The 18473-nt window shown below is 36.6% G+C and overlaps 3 non-coding genes and 1 pseudogene across 3 annotated transcripts; all 4 read left to right on the forward strand.

Moving 5' to 3' along the window:
• The first annotated feature begins 1383 nt into the window (after positions 1-1383).
• On the forward strand, positions 1384-7841 carry LOC113342815 (annotated as a pseudogene).
• TRNAY-GUA lies at positions 2614-2690 on the forward strand. Its single transcript has one exon. It is a non-coding gene; the product is annotated as a tRNA-Tyr (tRNA).
• Positions 4314-4400, forward strand: TRNAY-GUA. Its single transcript is given in 2 exon segments — positions 4314-4350; positions 4365-4400. It is a non-coding gene; the product is annotated as a tRNA-Tyr (tRNA).
• On the forward strand, positions 5505-5591 carry TRNAY-GUA. Its single transcript is given in 2 exon segments — positions 5505-5541; positions 5556-5591. It is a non-coding gene; the product is annotated as a tRNA-Tyr (tRNA).
• Positions 7842-18473: the final 10632 nt, after the last annotated feature.

Below are 18473 nucleotides of genomic sequence, written 5' to 3' on the forward strand. Positions count from 1 at the left end.
AGCTCTTTTCCGCTCCGCAATTCATCCAGACTTTATTTATTACCTAAAAATGCAAAATTAAGTAAGAAAAATATTTATTCTTGAAAACAATGAAAATACAGAATATGGGATAAAATGTAGTATTAATGCACAAAAGATGAGTTAAATGCCAACAAAAAGGGATAAATATATACAATATTTGGCACTCATCACCTGTACTTACCAAACCAACATCACTTAAGGTGACTATTATGATAGATGTAATGCAGAACTATACCGAAGCTACGTGTTGTAGGGCTACTACTGAAAAAAAGTCATGCTTGTGAATATAACATAAAGACACGGGCATCTATCAATTTCCATTATCATTTTATTTAGAGAAAAAAGAAGACAATAAAAAGGCACGGGCTACTATCAATTTTGTTATCATTTTATTCAGAAGAAGAATAGTAATAAAAAAAAAAGAGATTTACTGGAGGGTACAACAAAAAAACATGGGCAACTATCAATTTTCGTCATCATTCTTTTCTTTCTTTTTTTTTTGAAAAAAGAAATGTGACAAATGACACAGACAACTATCAATTTATTTAGGAAAATTATAATAACAAAAGGCACGAGCAGCTATCAATTTTCATCAATGTTTTATTCAGAAGGAAAATAATAACAAAAAGACACACATGCAACTATCAATTTGAATTATTGTTTTATTAAAACGGAAAAGAATATTGCTTAAGGTTATAACAAAAAGCCATGAGAAAAGCACAGACAACTATCAATTTTCATATAAACGGGCAATTATCAATTTTGACAGTGAAGAAACCTTTGATCTGTATAGATGCGTAAGGTGAAGTTAAGCCCGCCCGTTGCGTCGCACGGGCACAAATCTAGTATTTTTTAAAAACGAAGAGAATATTTAAGTTTAAATGTTCTTAAGATTTTACTGCACCTGAGCCTAGGTAGCTCGGCAAAGAAAGAAAACTTCAAATCTCCATTTAGACGAGTTTTGAACTCAGATAGCTGGTAATTGTATTTCTCTTTAACTAAGTTGTGCAATTCGCTTAAATTTTCGTGGGATGCAATTTTCTTGTCTTTGTCCAAGTTGCTTCTAGGCGTAAAAACTTCTAACCGTACTTCCTCTATAAGATAAATCTTTACGCGATGATCTCTAGCCTTACCCGGGACTTGTTCCCGGACATAAAGGCTTTCGGATTTCGGTTAGATCTATCACAAGTTGTTAGGCCGGTTTTCAAATATGCGCTACCATCTATATTCGACGGTCCCCAAAGTTAACTAGTAGGACCACGCTAACACTGCGGTATGTTCCAGGTGGAAGTACAGGTGGAAAGTAAATGTAGTTTAAAGAGACGGGAACGCCCTTATTGCTCATTTAATCCGAAACAAGTTTCTTCCATCTGATCTCTGAAATCTCCCGCCACTACTTTGTTAGGGTTTAATCAATCAAGGATTAGGGTTTTCTTTTGTATCCTTAAGAAATCGATTGAGTATCCTATCCTTCTGTGCAAACACTAACAAGCCAGTGAGCGAGTAGTTTCTTTTAGTGAAGAAACAGTGAAGATGAAGGTATAATATCATCAAACCTTTTCTAATTAACTCTGTTTTGGTGTTATAATTGCTCAATGGTTGTTCTTATTTGATGTATTTGGGGATTTTTTAGGGCTTTTCAATTTGGTGCTTGTGAAATTAGGTTTTTTATAATTTTGGATAGCACCAGTTTCAATTCAAAATCCCTCTCTCTGAGTCTCCAAATCGGAACTCCAGCAATTTCTGGTGGTATTAAATCATGTTTGAGGAAACTGAAAACGAGGGCATCAGGTAATTAATTCCAGTTTCTATTTGTCTATGCTCAGGGATATGCACAATTCAGGTTCCTTTTTTGTTATTTTTATAAAAAATCATGTCTATGTTTGTGTTGTTGTGAGCTTTGCATTTACTGGCCCAAGAAATTAGAAGTAAACCCATTCTAGTTTTAGGGCATTATAATGGGAAAATTGATGTGATTAGACGAATTTGCTTATTCGGATTGTTGTCTTTATACAAACCTTTTTCGATTGACAAAAGCTACAACTAGGATTGCTACTTCTCTATGTTTGAGTCTCCTACTGTTTTACATAAGGGTTGCGATAGTTTTGCTCCAGAGATATGGATTGAAATGCTTCACACAACCAACATTTTGCTACTTTTGTTGGAAATGTCATGCAACTTTCGAAGTGTAAAATAATGGTCAACTCCATGTAACCATGCTTCTCTTGTTGTTTATTTAGTGTTTGTTGTGAAATTTGCTTAGATATCTGCTAAACTGGCAAGATCATGAACGTAAAGGTGCATGAGCACAGGTATGAAATTTGGGTGTTGCAGATGGACATCCATTCAGTGTATGGGTACAAATGTACCATATCTGCCTGGTAATAGATGTGCGGATGTGACATGCCATGACAAGTTTAGGCTCTTTGAATAATCACTTGCAGTCTTATCAGATCGTGTCATAAAGAATCTGAGAAGGGGCTATGTCATGATACTCAGTTAGTTGAATATAATATGGCCTTAGAAACAAAGCCCCAGAGACAAAGCCACCTAGTTAGTTAAATATAATAATTCCTCAAATTGAAAAGTATTCCAACCATAGCTCAGTTGGTAGAGCGGAGGATTGTAGCTTAATCCTTAGGTCACTGGTTCGAATCCGGTAGGTCGGAGTCATATTTTTTTATCTCAAATCGAAATTTCAATCGTATAGTTTTTCTTGATCCTGTTGTTGGATTTTTTCCCACCAGGGAAGTCAATTGCAAAGCTGCTTACTAGTTAGTTTCCAAAGCAGGCAGGTAATTGGTTATAAAAAATTTCTATCCAGATAGTCTTTTATTGAGATTGTTAGAAAAAAACAAAATTGCTTTTGAATTTGAACTGCCAAAGACATCACCACAATTCACTGTCACCCTCAACAAGTAGATGCCGTCCTTGGGTTGGAACCCCATTTGGTGAAGGAGACTAATTTTTGGTTTTTCACTGTCCCAGACCTGTGCAACTTCACTACAACCCTATGTTTGTTTCACCTCCTGTTTTACCAATGGATTGGGATGTTTACGCTCCTGTGGAACTAATTGAATGTTTCATACAACCAAAATTTGCAGCTTTTCAGTGGAAATATCATGCAACTTTCGAAGTGTTAGATAAGGTCAACTCCATGTAGCTGTACTGCTCTTGTTTGAGACCTTCACTGAAGTAATGTTTGTATGATTCTAGCTGATAGGCTTTTGTTGGATTTACTTTCTTAGTGAAGTTTTCGGCCGACTGTACCAGTAAAATCTGCCTGATATCAACTTCTTGTTTTTATTGTGATTTATTTACTCTGTTTTTTTTTTAAACCTTAAGGGTTTAGTAGTTACTGACCTGCGATTCACATACATACAGTTACGCTCTACTAGGTTCCTCGGGAGAGTAAGCCAGAGGTACGGACTCAGATGTTCATATTGCAATCTTTCCTACTATTGAAACATTCATCTATTTCTACCTTTCAAAATTGATTAGTGAAACAGTGGCGCAATGTTGTTTGTTGACAATTTTGAAACCCTAACTTCTTTTATCAGGTACTAATTGTTTATGTTGTAGTGAGAAACGAGCACGTATATTTGTTTCTGTACATCCCAGTCTTTATCACAGTTTGAAATTTTGGCCAACCGAAATAATGACTCAACTGAGTTTTGCACTACGTACCCTTTACTTGCGTGTTTTATGCTTGTTGCGAGGCTCTTTGCGAGAAGGGTTTACAGATTCCCAACAACGGTAGAAGTCTATAAAGAGGTAAGGGTTTCACATAACCACAACGCATATTATTTTGGATTATAGAAAAATTAGAAATGACGCTATATGGGACAATGGTACAGGTTTGTTTGTCGATTAAATCAACTATACATATAAAATCTCCATGTAACCGTATTTCTCTTATTTGTTTAGACTCTGTTATGTGATTTGCTTAGGTTATTGCTCTCTATTGCTCAGATACGAAATTTAGGTGTTGCATATGTACATCCATACAGAATCATGCCACAGAAACTAACCTTATTGTATGGGTACAAATGTATCGTATTTTGCCAAGTACTAAATGTGCCAGGCGGCCCAGGTCATGACAAGCCTTATAGGTAGTCCTGTTTATAATCAGCCTCTTTGAATAATCAATTGCAAACGCTAAACGTCATTTTCAGAATAGTCACTTATGTTAGAGCTATGTCCGAGTATGCATCCCACTCATGTCAGATATATAGACCTAGACACAAGAGGCAGAATGCTTATATACGATAACTCCTCAAATTGAGCAGTGTCCGACCTTAGCTCAGTTGGTAGAGCGGAGGACTGTAGTAGTTTGCAGCTTAATCCTTAGGTCACTGGTTCAAATCAGGTAGGTCGGAATCATTTTTTATCTCTAAACTCTTTAATCTAAGGGAAACGTTAGATTTCTTTTTGCTGGGGAAGTCAAGTACAAGCATGTGTATTTGTGTGCGCAGATCTGAGTCATTGAGAACACAGTTTGTAAATTGTATTCAACCTAATGACTCAGCTTAAATTTTTGACTACCTTTTGCTTACATGTTTTCCTTTGCGAGAAGGGCATCCAGATTTTCCAACAACAGAAGAAGCCGATAAAGAGGTAAGGGTTTCTGTTGAGATTATTAGTCCCACATGGTTGGGTTATTTAAGATCCTGCAGTTTATAATCTATTAGGGCCTCTCCACTCATTGCCAATTGGTTTTGAGTTGGATGCCCGTAATCTAACATGGTATCAGAGCAGGCTATTTGTGTCGAGTCAGTTGACCGCACCTTTACTCCGCGTCACCCGATTTAATTGTCCACGTGTTTGTAAGACCTGCCGAGGCTACACGTGAGGGGGCGTATTGAGATTATTAGTCCCACATGGTTGGGTACTTGGGTTATTTAAAATCCTGCGGTTTATAATCTATTAGAGCCTCTCCACTCATTGCCAATTGATTTTGAGTTGGATGCCCGTATTCTAACAGTTTCACATAACCAGAATTATTTCTTTTTTTCTCTTTTCTCTTTCTTGTTTACTTCTTTATCAGGTACTAATTGTTTACCTTTTAATGAGGATCGTGCACATATATGTTTCTGCATATCCGAGTCTTTTTCTGGCCAACCGAAATAATGACTCGGCTGAAGTTTTGCACTACCCTTTACTTGTATGTTTTATGCTTATTGTGAGGTTCTTCTGCGAGAAGGGTATACAGCATGCCACAGAAACTAACATTATTGTATGGGTACAGTATGTTTCCTAGTACTAGACGTGCCAGGAATGACAAGCCTTATAGGTAGTCTTGTTTGAAATCAGCCTCTTTGAATAATCATTGTTGCGGCTATCTGTCATTTTCAGAATAGTCACTTCTGGTAGAGCTATGTCTGAGTATGTATCCCACTCATGTCAGATATATAATCTAGAGACAAGAAGCAGAATCTCACCTAAGAAAAATATAAATGGTAATTCCTGGAATTGAACAGTGTCCGATCTTAGCTCAGTTGGTAGAGCGGAGGACTGTAGTAGTTGGCAGCTTAATCCTTAGGTCACTGGTTCGAATCCGGTAGGTCGGACTAGTTTTTTTCTCTTAAACTCTTCAATCAAAAGGGAGCTTAGGTTGTCTTTGCTGTTTTAACCATGGGTGGAGAAATTTAGGCCCATATTCGTTCTTCGTCATTTGAAGCTGATAAACGCACTGTTTTTGGCTCAAATAAAATTCTTAAAATGACTAGTTTGGTTAATTAAGCACAAACCTTTTTTCTAAAGCAGAGGTCACTGGTTCGAATCCGGTAGGTCGGACTAGTTTTTTTCTCTTAAACTCTTCAATCAAAAGGGAGCTTAGGTTGTCTTTGCTGTTTTAACCATGGGTGGAGAAATTTAGGCCCATATTCGTTCTTCGTCATTTGAAGCTGATAAACGCACTGTTTTTGGCTCAAATAAAATTCTTAGAATGACTAGTTTGGTTAATTAAGCACAAACCTTTTTTCTAATTTTCTACGGTATTCGCCAATTTTGCATGTCAGTTCTCCAGGGCCAGTACAAAAGACTTTTTGTTGTCTCTCTACCAGTTACCTCTGCTTTATATCAACGTCTTGTTGCGGCTGATTGGTTTACCCTTTTTTACCTAATGGGTTCCATAATTACGTACTGACCAACTCTCATTCTACAGTGACACTTTTCTAGGTTTCTCGGGAGATTAATATTACTGGAGAAAGAGATACGTAAGCGACAGGAAGAAGACATCACACACACATCTGTGGGGCTTTCCATTACAAGAGAATCAGCAACCATCTTGCGACGGCACTACAACTGGTATGTTAATGAAGCGATGGATGCATGGATCGTGAACGAAGAAAAAGTTCGCAAGGATGTTGGGTTGTTAGAGAACCAGTTAGTTCCAACTAAGTCCGCGGAGAATACAATCCAGTGTCCGATCTGCTCTGACGATTTCCGTTGTGATGGTATGTCTGCTACTACATGTGGTCATCTCTTTTGTAATCCATGCTGGACACAGCATGTTAGCATAAAGATTAATGAAGGACCTGGATGTTTAAAGATGCGATGTCCAGAACCATCTTGTGCTGTTGCTGTTGGTCAAGACATGATTAATGAATTGGTTTCTGATAAAGATAAGGACAAGTATTATTCTTATCTTTTAAGATCTTACTTCGAAAATCAGAGAACAATCAAATGGTGCCCCGGTCCAGGCTGCGAGTATGCTGTTGACTTCCTTCCTGATGGTTCAAGCTACGATGTTGTCTGCAATAGAGAACATAAATTTTGCTGGAATTGCCTTGACGATGCACATCGTCCAGTTGACTGCGACACTGCGGGAAAGTGGGCAATGCAGAATAGTAATGAATCTGAAAACGTGACTTGGATATTAGCCAACTCAAAATCTTGTCGAAAGTGCAAACGACCAATTCAGAAATACGAAGGCTGTATGCATATGACATGCTTTTGCGGATTTGAGTTCTGCTGGCTCTGCCTAGGTAAATGGTCAGCTCATGATGAGGATACGGGTGATTATGATTCCTGTAATGTCTATGAAAAAAGCTAAAGCAAAGGGAGCATATGATGAGGAAGAGGAAATAAAGAAAAAGGCTAAAGATTACTTGGATAAATATTCTTTTTTCTACGAAAGATTTGTTGAAAACCAGTAGTCAAGGCTAAAGGCAATTGAAAGCTTGAAGAAAATGCTATCCGAGGATTTGGCGAACCTTGGCTACAGATATAACAAGCCTGATACGCAGTTTAAGTTTATTATAGATGCTTGGTGACAGATCATCGAATGCAGGCGTGTTCTAAAGTGGACGTGTGTCTATGGGTATTACATACCTGAAAGTGACTGTGCAAAGAAAAACTTGTTTAGGTATTTGCAAGGTGAAGCTGAGTCTCGGTTGGAAAGGCTCCATCAATGTGCAGAACAGGAATTAAAATCATTTCTTAAGGAAAATAATGCAACCAAAGAATTCAACCCGGAAAATTAATGATGCACTCAACCCTTTCCGTATAAAGCTACTTCAACTGACCAAAGCTACCGGGACTTACTTTGAAAACCTGGTTCGTGCTCTCGAGAATGGTCTTTCAGATGTAGACTCACAATAAGATGAGTGAGGCAAGACAAAATAGTCGCACTTTTTTGTTGGAGGAAGGAATCAAAGGAACGGGGTAAAAATATGAGCTTTAGTTCAAAATCCTTTTTTTTTTCCTATGGATACATGGTGTTATCCAAGCATAGATATTGTTTGCCCATTTTTCAGTTGAAATACCATCTATACCAACATATGACTGCATTTTTAAGTTACAAAAGAATTCAAAATATTACTACAATAGATAATGAAATTTATTGTTGTCTCCATGGTTCAAAGCAGTGATAACATTTTGACAGTCACCCTCCAAATACAATTTATTTGTTGTCCAAAGTGCCACTTCTGATAACGCTTTAGCTTCAGCCCATTCAGGGTTTATTGCATTACCTGCATTCTGATAACGCTTTAGCTTCAGCCCATTCAGGGTTTATTGCATTACCTGCATGATTTCTTAAAATTAGACCAACAACAACATCATTTGTTAATTATTTTACTGTAGGGTTGTCAATGGGTACCCAATTACTCGGAACCGAAACGGACCCGTACGTAACGCGTCCGGTTCCGGGTAGTAATATTAGACCCATTAGTAGATTTGGTACCCGACGGGTAGATCCGATTAGGAACCGATTAATATCGGGTCCTAATCGGGTGTACCCAACGGAAACCCAGCTATATGGTTACAAGGTTTGCTCGATGATTTGGGTGTTGTGCACGAACATGATGTATGTGCATTGTGATTGTCTTAGTGCAATTTACTTGGCTAAGAATCAAGTGCATATTGCTAGAACCAAATACATAGATGTTCGATTTCACTTTGTAAGAGAAATTCTGGAAGAAGAAGACATTCTACGTGTGAAGATAGATACCAAAGACAATCCAGCTGATATGCTAACGAAAGTAGAAGTTGGGGTCAAGTTTCGTTATTGCTCGAAATTGATCCACATTTTTACGGTTTGGTGAGACCCTTTGGGGTAGAGGTTCTTAGTGAAAAAGTGGGGGTCTAACAACCACACCCAATATTTCACTTAGCAAGTTGTATGGACTAACTCCAATATACTTTCAAGAGAATCAACTAGACAGTCAGACTCAATCTTAATAAAAGTATACAAAGAGTTACATTAGTATTTCTCAATTTAACCCGCAATAAAACAAATAGGAATTTGCGAGCCCGATTGAATATAAGGAATAACTTGGACGGTATCAAAAACCAATATCCAAGTGACAACCAAAGGTTAGATTCACAATTGATTGAACTTACGCACAACCTGTGATATTTCAATTATATAGAAAATATAATGTGAAAAAGAAATGACATAGATACCAGAAGTTTTGTTAACGAGGAAACTGAAAACGCAGAAAAACCCCGGGACCTAGTCAAGATTTGAACGTCACATTCTATTAAGCCTCTACAGACACTAGCCTACTCCAAGTTAACTTCAGACTGAAATATAGTTTAGTCTTAACCAATCTCACACTGATCAAGGTACAGTCACGTTCCTTACGCCTCTAGAACTACGCCGGATTCTGCGCACTTGATTAATTCTCTTAGATGATCTCACCTACAACTAAGAGTTGCTACGACCCAAAGTCGAATACTTGATAAACCAATCTGTCTCACACATAAAAGTCCATAGAATAGTTAAATCTGTCTCCCACAGATATACCTATGAGCTTTGTTCCTTGTTTTGATAAATCAAGTTGAACAAGAACCAATTGATATACCGGACTTATATTCCCGAAGAACATCCTAGAAATATCAATCACCTCATAATAATGTTAATCGTATGGTAGCGAAACAAGATATTGTGGAATCACAAACGATGAGACGAAGATGTTTGTGACTACTTTTTATCTTGCCTATCGGAGATTAAATCTTGAGCAAATCTTAGAGAAGATGGTACTCAATCACGATAGAAAACAACAAGATCATAACACGCAACTACAAAGAAAATAGTTGGTCTGACTTCACAATCCCAATGAATTCTTCAAGTCGTTAACCTACAAGGTTTTAGAAAAACCAAAGGTTAAAGGAGAATCGATTCTAGTCTCAACTAGTATCACACAAGAGGTATAGGGATTAGGTTTCCCAGTTGATAGAGTTTTATAGTCTTCAAATCAGGGTTTGCAATCAATGTTACCTTGGTAACAAAGTAATCAATATTAACCATTAGATGAAAACCTGATTAGACTCAAGCTAATATATTTCAACTGTTAGATTGAGCTTAGCTTGTTACACATAAATGAAAAGTGTCTTCATTTAGATATGAGTAATCGTACCTAAACGTGTGCACCTTGTTGGCTCAACAATAGTTAACCGAAGTTAGCCATATGAACACTTTCGTATCAACCATATTCATCTTAACCATGCATAACTAGTTCAAATGACTCAAATGAAACTAGTTCTAGAGTTGTTCAATTGTTTATATTCTCATAGAAGTATACAAGACACAATTGAAGCAATATCGATTTTGATTCACATGAATCAATTTATGAACATTATAGCCACAGTTTGCAAAAGATTGTGTTCCTTAATATATAAATGTATTAGTTCACCAACAAACCGATTTTAAAACATAACCTACTCAAGTATGCAAACAGGTACGCATACCTAAGTGGCCAGACTTAGTTTGGGTTCGCCAGTATGCGAACGGGTACGCATACCTTTCGACTTAGCAAAAATTCCCGGAACTGAACCCCACGCCAGTACGCATACCAGTATGCCTACTAAGTTCCCGGACTTTTACTAAACCAACCAGTACGCATACGGGTATGCATCCTATGGTTCCCGGAATTAGAATAACATGCAACAGTTAGCATACAAGTACGCATACTATGCTATATCCAATTATGGTTATTTGTTTTAAACTCCCATTTCAGTCATTGAAATATTCTTGGAAGACGAAAATAGCTGTCTCACACAAACTATTATCTTTAAAGCAATTTTCAAGTGATCGAATGATCAATACGAAACATTCTGAGTCTACATCAAATGACTGTCTCACACAAATCATGTAAGATGTTACAAGGCGATTTTCACATGATCATCTTTTGACTTTCGTTAAGAATGTAAGATGAACTTGGTTGAAGAGAAAGCTTACCAACACATATTTTGAGAAATATGTAAGGGAGTTAAACTCAACTCGAAATATCAAATGTGTATAATCGAAGTTTATATATCTATATGACTTTTGTCTCAAATAGGAGATAGGGTAGATAGACTGTTGAGTGACAGATGAGTTCAAATCTCCACATACCTTTTATTGATGAAGTTCCACAATCTCCACTTAGTAGTTCTTTGTCTTCAATCGATGAATATCGTGAAGTCTAATTCTCATCTACACTTTCTATCATAATCCGAGACTTATCTATAAGTAGACTAGAAATCAAGATTTATAGGTTTATCAACTAAACTTGACAACAATCTTGAGATAGTAACGCTTGCGAGTTCGACCAAGCAGTGCTCTAACAACTAAACTTGACAAATTTTAGTGACAAAACTATCAATACATATGGATTAAAAAATAAATAAACTTTGTAGCTTCTCATCCAAATTATTGATTTCCTTGGTTCTTCAACATTACTCGAAATCTTCGTCACTTCCAAGTACTCCAGTGATTCAGAACGTGTTCAACTCAACATCATAGTTGTTGAAGATCTATAGCTTATAACAACAAGAAAACAGTAGCTCTCGATCATTGTTATACAGTGTCATAGTTAGGGCTGCACAACGGGTACGGTGGGTAGGATATGGCCTATTTCGCCACCCTAACCGCTAACTGGCGGGTAAGAAACTTTTTACCCGCCACCCTACCCGCCACTAAACGGGTAAGATCCTACCCGACCCATTAATTGGCGGGTCGGGTAGGATAGGGTGGCAGGTATAACCGATTTTTTTTCTGTGTTCTGGATTTTCTGGTTACTAGTTACTACCTTGACTGTGTATACAAAAAATGCTTCCCAAAAAACAAAAAAGAAATCTTGCAACAACACAGCAAATAAGAGCCATCCTATCTAAATATGTACCCAATGGTATTTCCAATCTAACTAGGGAAAAATGAATAAACAAAAGCATCTTGCCTTCACAATGGTTACACTTCCACCATTTAATACCATCTTCATCAAAACTCGTCGTAAAATGCCCCCATACCCAAGACATCCTCTTCCGCTTCTTACTTTCTCTGACCTCAGGTTGAGAAGATGGTGGAGGTGGAGGTGGCGGAGATGCAACAATACTGGACCTTCGTTGTATATATTGAGATTAAGCTTGAGAGGGAATAGGAGGTCTCGTTGACATCTCTTCTGTAATCTCAATCATGTTTTCTCACACTAAGCCTGCACAAATTAAAACCAACGACATTAAATTTCATAGTCTTAATATGCAGTACAAGAAATTGCAAAAAAACCCAAGAACATAAATGCTAATTACAGAGAAAGGTGTAATTAAGGCGCATAAAACTAGTACTGTGAGGATTGATTTCCCAGTTACTATGCGGTATTAATTCCATCGGCTTTGAAAAGAGTTAAATTTACAAACTGCTTCTGCACTGTGAGACCTATATCCTAAATGAACTAGTGTTCATGCATTTACCTCCTTCACATGCATAGTATCACCAAAAGGATTATGTACATACAATTACTTACTCCAGATTACATCAAAATACATTTACAGCTTATGAATGATCCTATCTTGTAGATCGGAAGTTTCCTAATTTCTACAAAATTAACACATTCCAGAAAATCAACCTTTAAGTCTCTGTGGTAAATTAATTTACACACATATTGATGTGTTTTTGCTGGTTCCAGACACCCCTACTGGCACCGTGTCGAGAAACTATATATCTAAATTCAACGCTTAGACCTTGTGTTCCCATCATTACCAAGTTCTCAATTCTCAAGGTAAAGCAGACTCCATGCGCCTAATCATGGTACATGGGACTTCATGGATATATGTTATGAAGTCTCACCTCCGGTGACTAAATCATGGTACAGGGGGACAAGTATAAATTATCGCTAGTTACAACTTTTTCAAAGAGATCCCCTCCGGTGACTAACTCCAAAACGATAAAAATCTTTTTCTTGCTTCCCGTCACCTAAACCAAGAGAATATATCATTTACAAAGATGACAAAAAATAAAAACTAAAGTAAAATAGAGACAACCTAGAGATACAAGCAAGCATTCTGATTGACATAATTGCTAGAACCCTTAACGAACCTTGAAGCATAGTTTTGGTCATGAAGAAGAAGTATAAACGGTTGAGTCAAGATTCAGTATGTCCCAAGTTTTTCCCTATGTCACAATTGGGTCGAATCAGGATCCAAGCATGTTGAACATTTACAAAAATTTTCCAATTTAAAGTGAAAAAAGAAGATACCTCGTACAACTTAACGACGTGTCGGTGCTTACATCAGAATACATTTACAACTCTATGAATGATCCTATCTTTTAGAGAGACTCACTCTGGGTTCGAAAGAGAACTCCCAACGTTTGTTTGCAGGACCCACTGAACTGACAGCACACCTGTAATCCTAATTACAAAGCATTCAGGAATATAAATGTTAATTACAAAGCAAGTAGTAAATTCTAATGTCGCACATCAGTTCACCAAGGTCGACAATGGTTAGTGTAAGAACAACCACATGGAAGAGTAAATGAATCCTTCTAAACTTTCCGCCCCAGTCAAAATAACATATATTTTGGATCTATTATAGCCACATAAACCATTACTTTGATGAAAAAAATCATTAATCAACATAATGTGTTTTTCCAAGCCTTTCCAGATTTATGCACATTTTCATCCATCGACCACCAAAGCAAAAGTTCGGACAATACTAGGCAGAAACATATAACACTTGCATTTTATCCATTAAAGGTTTTACAGCCAAGATTTGATAACCAGCGAGAGAAACTGAACACAATCAGTTTAAGTAATTTTAACTATACAATAACTAAACTCAACATCACAGATTTTGAGAATGGAATTGAAAAAATCAAAAACTTGAACCGAAACCTAACATAGTCATGGCTACTGCTTATCAAATCTCAAGATGGGTATGCACGGAATCACATAAATCAGTCATACCCTAATGAAAAAACAGTACTAGAAGAACAACAGAGGCAACACTAGGTCATTTCAAGAAAACAAAGAAACCCATAATTCATGTAAAAATAAGGAACCCTAATTTAATTTCCCTAAAACAAATTAAGAAAACATGCAATCATGGTAATTACGACCTATCCAAGTTATAAATTGAAAAAATGAAATCAATCTACAACACCTTGATCAAATAACTAACCAATTGAAGGGCAGCAGAAATTTTTAAAAACAAAACCACTAAGGGAGATCCTTATCTCTCGCACCCAAAATTGACAATCCCCAAAGCTAAAATTTAGCTGCAAGCCTGAAACTCTTGTGTTTGGAGGAAAAAAAGATACTCGATGGAAATGGTTACTTTAGATTTCTACTGATACATACGTTTTGATTTCTGTTAGGACGATGAATGAATTGTGACAGTGAGTTTCTATCTTCGATATGAGAGTGAGGTTCCTCTTCGATTTCTAACTTTGATTTCTAATTATTGAGAAACAAACTGGATTTTCAATCTATGGTTCTGGGAGTTTCCGTGTAGAGAGGAGACGTTTGAAGAAGAAAACGAAAATGAATTTAGTTTTTTGGTTGAGTTGATTAATAGAAACCAACGACAAAGATGATCAATAATAGAAATATCAACGGCTACTATAAGTTGTTACATAAAGAGGCGGGTAGGCGGGTAGGGTAAGATAATTTCGAGCTTTACCCATCTAATGGCGGTTAAGAAATCTTTACCCGTTACCCTACCCGCCAAATAGTGGGTAGGTAGGATACGGTTAAAACACTGGCGGGTAGGGATAGGGTATGTGCACCCCTAGTCATAGTATTATTACACATCATTAAAGTCCAATTGTATCACAACTTCGACAATAATACTATGGTGATATGTATCACTCCCCCTTTGTTAATACTTCATCTCACATGAAAACCACTTCCCCTTACATAATGATTCGTAAACCATATGAACTACACATTAATTCTTCCCCTTTTTGTCAATATAAATCGGCAAAGGTACGAAAACTAGTGGGATCCTAATGAAATTTCCATACAGATACTTCATGACCAAAAGAGAATATCATCTTTGTTTCAATGATTTCACATAGTCGAAACTTCTTGTATTCATCAAGGAGTTTATAAAGATACAAGAGAACTCCGACAATATTCCACAGCCGCACTCACCACAAAGATTGGGCAATTAAGCACAAGTTCAAATAAGAACTCTCCCCATAAAATGTCATTCCCGAAAGAACAACAAGAGCGAACTTACTTTCACAAGAAAATAAGGATTTTTTTGGACTTTAACAAATCACATGAAACATGAATTTGTATCCAGAAAACTCAATTAAATTAACCACAAGAGAACCCATGATTAATTTAATTGGAAATGCTCAACATAAGGGAACTTACGGAACCATACAATACATTCACATAGAAGTGGATCGGGGAAAGATCAATACTACGGAATATACAAAGGTTCATTCTATTTTTCATCAATATTTGCATAAAAACATATAATAGGCCTAATCTTTGCAATCAAAAATTCATCTTATCTTCCATCAATATCTGCATAATGACACAATAGACTTAACTTTTGATATATATAGGACAATCATAGTTCACGGACGCAAACACACATATCCCATAACAATTTTTTTTTTGTAATATCTAAAACCAATAAATATTAATACTGCAAAATCATCTTCCAAATAAACTTTAGAATTTAAATACATAAATCTAAAAACGTTGCAAGATGAAAATCGTTGGCAATACCTATGTGTACTCACAATAATTTCTATTCCAAACCCTAGTTATCCTTCTTAAAACACAAGAATAAATTCTCATAAGAAGTTTCCTACACATAAAGACAAACTCGTAATGCACATACAAGATGATTTGTACTTAACAGTTCATTCCTTGGTGAGGATGCACTTACAACACAATCAAGTTGTGTTGAGGTGAGCAATGTTTTTCTCACCACAAGTGACTAAAACATACTTTTCTGTAACTATGGATGTTTCACCATCTGTTTTTTTTTGGCTTATTCTGTTTCACTTTTGGATTATCATGAAAGAGATCACTTTTAGAACATTTCACATCCAAATTCATTTTTCCAAAGAACCTATTAAGTTCCAACACCATGGATAATGCCTTCTCCATAGTCATGGAATTTTTTGGGAGATTATTCCTTTTCACACTCAAAGATCATTGGCTTTCTTTAGTACCCACTTCCGAGTGCGTTTAGGAACAATATGAACCTTCTTCCCATTACTCTCTTCTAGATTTCTCGGAAATGAATTGGATTGACTGTTCTTTTGCAAGTTAGTCTTTCTCCAATTGGGAGCATCGGATCTTGTCTTCGTCTTTACGAAGTTATCCTTTTGATAACCATTACGATTATGAAAAGGATTCGTATGACTTTAATTTACAGACAAATCTTTTATCACAGCACTGATTCCTTTTCCTAAAGGTTGGACAATTACAACCTGTAGCGTTAAGGGGATTAGCCTTAACATGTGATCTTGGTTTCATAACTTCTTGTGATGCCCAAACAAGAACATCATGAAGTTTTTCATTCCTTATACGGAAACGACATCTCCTTTCCAGGTCACCTTTATTTCCACAATAGTGGCAAACATAAGGAATTTTCTTACCTCGATCTATGTGTGCTGATTTTGGAGGTCGATAAACTTTGCTCTTTTGAACCTTAACTACCGATGAAGGTATTTCACTTTTTCCATCAGTGGAAACCTTTTGTTGAGAAGAATCACTAGCCTTGGAAAATTTAGCTCTTTGCTAATACTCAGAGCATTTATTCCCTTATAGCCCAATCCTCGTGTATCACGATGATTTTTACTTGCTCTTAGCATTTTGGTTAATTCTCTTGAACTAATATTGAACTTTTTCAAGTCATCTTCCAACACCTTGATTTTATCAAGAGCAACAGTTAAATCAACATCAATGCGTTTTTCTCGAACCAGACAAGCACTTCCTCTGTCATCAAAACTAATTTGTTGAGAGTTAATCCTTGCTTCAGATTCTGCAATTTTCTCTTCCAACAAAAATTACTTTTGATAAAGATTATCACATTTAAGTGACTTTATATGTACGTTTTACTCAGAATCCTTAAGGATCGATTCGTTAGAACGATTCGAAACATAAATACCTGCGTAACATCTTCTTAATTTCTAGTTTTCTCGACAGAGAGGAGTCAGAAGAGGTGTGACATGAGAAGTTGTCATCTTCTTGTTTTCCAAGAAATTCAAAACCTTGACATACTATAAGACTTCCTCATCAACATCTCTATCAATATCGGAATCACCTTCATCAGAAATTTCGTCCAACTGTTCTTCTAAGCGTATTTCCCAGTTATCAACAGTTTCTACATTAAGAGAATGTTTAGATATTGGCTTAGGTAAATCCAAGCTTTGAAAATCATTTGGTAATTTCTAAACTACTACGTTTTTAGAGATAGACTCATCCATTTAGTCGGATTTCTACAAACACATACTTATAAAGTCTTAAACGTGTTTACTATACTAATTGAAAAAGCAGGGGTCTAACAACCATACCCAATATTTCGCTTAGCAATCTGTATGGACGAACTCCAATATACTTTAAAGAAAATCAACTAGACAGTGAGACTAAATCTTAGGAAAAGTATATCAAAGAGTTATATCTCTATTTCTCAATTAATTCCGCAATCAAACTCCGAAACACTTTCTAGAGAATCAACTAGACAGTCAGACTCAATCTAGGTAAAAGTATCTCAAGGAGTTAATATCTCAATCTCTCGATTTAATCTTACTCAAGCAAACTGCGAGTCTCAATTAAAGAGAGATAACTTGGATGGTACCAAAGACCAATATCCAAGGATCAATCAATATTAATCAACAACCGTTAGGTCGGACTATCCAATTGATTTATGTAACGCAAAACCTGTATTATTTATATTATATAACAAATATAATGCGGAAAAGAAATTACACAAACACCAGAAGTTTTGTTAATGAGGAAACCTCAAATGCAGAAAAACCTCGGGACCTAGTCCAGATTGAATACACACTGTATTAAGCCGCTACAGACAATAGCCTACTCCAAGCTAACTTCGGACTGGACTGTAGTTGAACTCCAGTCATTCTCCCACTGATCCAAGGTACAGTTGCACCCTACGCCTTTGATCCCAGCAGGATACTACGCACTTGATTCCCTTAGCTGATCTCACCCACAACTAAGAGTTGCTACGACCCAAAATCGCAGGCTTTGACAATAAACAAATATGTCTCACACAGACAAGTCTATCAAAGAATCAATCTGTCTCCCAAAGAAAAACCCTAAAGTTTTTGTTCCGTCTTTTGATATATAATCAAGGTGAATAGGAACCAATTGATAATCCGGTCTTATATTCCTGAAGAACAGCCTAGATAAATCAATCACCTCACAACAATCTTAATCGCATGGTAGAGAAACAAGATGTCGTGGAATGAAAAACGATGAGACGAAGATGTTTGTGATTATTTTTTATATCTTGCCTATCGGAGATATCAAATCTCAAGCCAATCAATCTGATTGTACTCGTACGATATAAGATGCAAAATCATATCACACAACTACGATAAAAGTAGTATCGGTATGGGTTCACAATCCCAATGAAGTCTTTAAGTCGTTAACCTGGTTCTAGATGAAGAAAACCAAAGGTTAAAGGAGAACCGACTCTAGCACGCAAATTAGTATCACGTGTAAGGTGTGGGGATTAGTTTGTAGAGTTGTTAGATG

This window comes from Papaver somniferum, unplaced genomic scaffold (assembly GCF_003573695.1).
Source record: "Papaver somniferum cultivar HN1 unplaced genomic scaffold, ASM357369v1 unplaced-scaffold_48, whole genome shotgun sequence".
NCBI lineage: Eukaryota > Viridiplantae > Streptophyta > Magnoliopsida > Ranunculales > Papaveraceae > Papaver > Papaver somniferum.